This window comes from Petaurus breviceps, unplaced genomic scaffold (genome assembly GCF_028583685.1).
Source record: "Petaurus breviceps papuanus isolate PSGF00001 unplaced genomic scaffold, PetGlider_PUasm1.0 90762, whole genome shotgun sequence".
NCBI classification, from domain to species: domain Eukaryota; kingdom Metazoa; phylum Chordata; class Mammalia; order Diprotodontia; family Petauridae; genus Petaurus; species Petaurus breviceps.
Window position 1 is genome coordinate 9,676,947 of NW_027187339.1, and position 4,008 is coordinate 9,680,954.

The window sequence follows — 4,008 nt, forward strand, 5'->3', positions numbered from 1 at the left end:
CAATGCAATCTTAAGGCAGGGTTCCCAGAACCATGGCTAAAAATCCCTTATCATGCCACATCCGGAGTATTAGAATCAGTTCTAGGGCCAGTATTTAAAGATGGACATTGTCAAACCTAAGCATGTCCAGAGGAGGTGACAAAGAGGAACATACAACTGAAGTGACCAAACACCAACAGAAAATTCCGTGAGAGCAAAATTGATGTCTTCATTGATATTCCAAAGGATCTGTGATTTTGTCAATGCATATATATAACCTTTAGTCATGGACATTGCAACCTACCTGTGCCTGTCAATCCTGTATGACTCATGTCAATATTCTCCCATAAACCATCCACAAAGAATCCAGCCAACATGATAGGGACTTTCCTTCCAATCACATGGACACCAATGGAGTGCATGACAATCTGTCAGTTATAACTCAGTTGCTCCATGTTTGCCCCACAATTTTTTCTAGTCAGACATTTCCTTTGTGATACCCTTTACTCTGCTTCTCCCACTTAATTCCTCATTTGTAAGGTGTTGCAGGCAACACACCCTCACCATGTACCTCTCTGCTGCACATAGGATGACCATAAATTTTAATTCTTTGCAGACTGCCACATTTATTCCTTGACTCGCAGCCAAACAGCTAAGACTTCCTCTTTAAAAACTTTTTATTTCTCCAATGTCCAAATACTATTCTACATACAGAAAGTACTTAGAAACATTCATCTAATTGGAATGAAGTGAAATGAAACTTTTCTCAGATTGTGAAATGAATCTAAGATAAGCTTTCCTTCTTCTAAGATTACATAATTATATCACCTTTTCACTTCCTGAAGTCACCCTTGGTTGAGTAACCTGAATGAGGGGAGTGGTGTGAGAGGAATCCTAAACCCAATGAAAGTCATTCTTGCATTTAATATTGAACTGGGGCAGCCCTGATGATCAGGGTGTTAGAAAACTTTTCAGAAGACCCAGGAGTTTGCAATACCTGTTCCCTCACAAAACTTTTATGAGCCTGCTCTGTAATGACTTCCTTTAAAACCTTGCTTACTCAAGCTTCATAAGACATACTTGCTATGTTGAAAATGGGCGTGTTAATAAAAAAAAATAAACCTTACAACTTCCTTGAGGTAAGTTATCAGAAAGGTTGGGCAATGAAAGTTAAGGTCAAGAGACAGAATATAAATTAAAATAAAGCCTCTCTTAAAACCTGTTTTGTGAGCCTTCCTGGGAAACTGGAGGAGTTTAATATCCTTGTGTCCCATTCCCCACTCTTTTCTTCAGCTCTCTGTCCATCACCCTACTGCCTGGCTTCCCCAACCTGGCTTCTGGATCCTCTAGGCTCAGGGTAGTTGGTGGAAGTAAGGATTCACAGATCCATCTTTGGTTTTGATCCCCTTGCTTGGTCCAGGAGGCACAAGTGAGTGAGTACTACCTTCTGCCTCCCATTTTTATAGCTTAGGGATCACTAATTTAGTACATGTGGAATTTGCTTTCTAGGGTGGGTGGAATTCAGTTGGAGACCTGAAGGAACCTAAGGCAGCACAGTGGATAGTATGCTGGACTGGGAGTCCAGTGGACCTTAATTCAAATTCTGTCTCAGAGGTTTGCTAGTTATGTGACTCTGGGCAGGTTTAACCTCCGTCAGTCTCAGTTTCCCTTATTTGTAAAATGGGGATAATAATAGCACCCAATTTTTAGGGTTGCTGTGAAGACCAAATGAGATATTTGTGAAGTGTTCTATAAAATTTAGGGTTATATGTAAATGTTAGATATTATTATTATCACTATATATACTTGAAACATACTCACATTAGACTTATAGTCTAATATCTATGCTGTGGTCCACCAGTCAAAAGAACAGACAGAAACTTTTACCCTGGATGCTATACCTCTCTCAGCCCCCTCTCTGTCTCAGTTTCCTGATGTTTTTCAAGTTCTTCTAGGGAATAAAAACCTGTCATGGAGACACCCTTCCCCAGATGACCTTCCATAGAGAAAGTAGCCAAATCATCCCATAGAATCAAGTTAAACCTGTGTTAATTAAAATATGTCCTCAAGTCAGTAGATATTAGGTCAGAAAGCCCTGAATGTTGGTTGGAAACAGCTAAGATACTGAACACAGTTCCTTGAATAATGAATGGGAGAAAGAAAACTATAACTACTGGCAAAGAATTTCTATTTTAACATTATATTCAATGTTGCATTAGCAAAAATACCAAATCTCAAAGACCGGGTAGAAGAAGATGAGAAATAATAAGATCCCAGGGTTTTAGAGGCTGACTGCTCTAAGCCCATGATAGAGTGCTAAATTGGGAGAACAGAGAGATCTGTGTTCAAATTCAATTTCATCCCTTGTGAGTTGTGTGATTGTGAGTCAGTCACTTAATTTTCCTGGGCCTCAGTTTCCTCACGTACTTCAATGAATTGTTTGAGGAACAACTAAGATAATGCATTTATGAGATCTCATCAATATTTATTTTCCCTCCAGAGATGCAGCTTATGGCCAAGTCATGTCTACCTGTCCTTTGTGTATCTTTTTAAGTTTTCAAGAGGTTTGGGGAGGAAGTCTACCCAGTATACTGAGTGTCTTGCCAAGTTCTCTTGCTAAGGTCTTTCTTCTTCAAGGACATTTGTTTACATTCTTTTTCCTGTATTACCTCTTTATCCTTTAGCCTATAGATTTCCACAAGACAGGCTTCCATTGCCCCTTTGGGTGATATTCAACTTCAGTTATTCAGAGGCTATAGTATTCCAGGACTCATGATCACACAAGATCACTGGAAGAACTGGAAGAATGTTGGTGTTTTTTTTTAAAGATGTGTCTTTGTTTCAGGAAGAAGTTTATGATTATTAAGAGAAATTGGCTATTTCCCAAAGGTAATCCAGACCATTCTCCTCTTTGTGTTCAGTCCTGAACCCAGATCATGATTTCTTTGCAGTGTATATCCAAGATATATGACTAGTTAGATAGTGGGTAGACATACAGATACACACACACACGCATATATATATATATATACACAAATGCACATGCATATATATACATATATATACATAATGCCCAAGACATATAGCTATGTCTATAGAGTATATAGATATGTCTGTTTTACCTTTAGGAAATTGCAAAGAGCTTTATAGAATTTTTTATTCCACTCTGTGATATTCCATATTGACATATGGAATATGTATACATATATGCCATATATCTATAATCTTGTGTGTGTGATTTCACATACATGTAGAAATAAATAGAGTGTTAGGCTTGAAATTAGAAAGACCTGGGTTAAATTCTCATTCAGATATTTATTTGCTAGTTCTATAACTCAGGAAAAATCATTAATCTCTCTAGGCCTCAGTTTCCTCTAAATGAGAATAGTGGGGTTGATGATTCAATGACCTCTAAGGTCCCTTCATACTCTAAATTTATGACCCACTGTAATCCAATAATCCCCTACAAGACTGAATGCTCCCACATCACCATCCTCTACATGTGTGTTCCTTATATTAGATTAAGAAATTGATGGACATCATATTCAAGTATGGCAGCACATAATAACAGGGAGAACTCTAGACTGGGAACAAGGAAATGTGCTTTCTAATTTTAGCTTTGCTATAAACTCACCTAGTGACTTTAAGGTAAGTCACTTAATTGTACTAAGTATCAGTTCCCACATTAGGAAATAATAATGTAAGTATTATTAAAGATGAAGAGGTCCTCTACCTGCTTCTTTTTGCAGTCAGTCATTATTCTATTTGTATCAAGGCCTAGAAACTGCAAAACCTCATAAATGAGATCCATGATCACTCAGAAGTTTAGTCTAATTATCTACACAGAAAAAAATAAGTAGATGAAGACTATGTATTGTTTAGATGGTGATACGAAGTTGGATAGACAACTTATGTATTATAATCTAGATAGACAGGACAGAGACAGATCAAATAGTTAGGCAGATAGACATACAGAGAGATTAGAGAGAGAGAGAGAGAGAGACAGAGAGAGAGAGAGAGAGAGAGAGA

At 37.7% G+C, this 4,008-nt stretch overlaps 1 protein-coding gene across 6 annotated transcripts in view; it reads left to right on the top strand.

The window, feature by feature from the left end:
• The first annotated feature begins 1,187 nt into the window (after positions 1 to 1,187).
• The window catches only part of LOC138146452 (pulmonary surfactant-associated protein D-like), a 15,190-nt gene continuing 12,369 nt past the window's right edge, over positions 1,188 to 4,008 (top strand). For 2 of the 6 annotated variants that reach the window (XM_069068377.1, XM_069068382.1), the window contains exon 1: positions 1,188 to 1,412. The gene's annotated coding sequence lies outside the window, so the exon portion shown is untranslated. Of the gene's footprint in view, positions 1,413 to 2,824; positions 2,869 to 4,008 lie in introns of all 6 variants that reach the window. The other 4 variants (XM_069068379.1, XM_069068378.1, XM_069068380.1 and 1 more) reach the window with 4 other exon arrangements.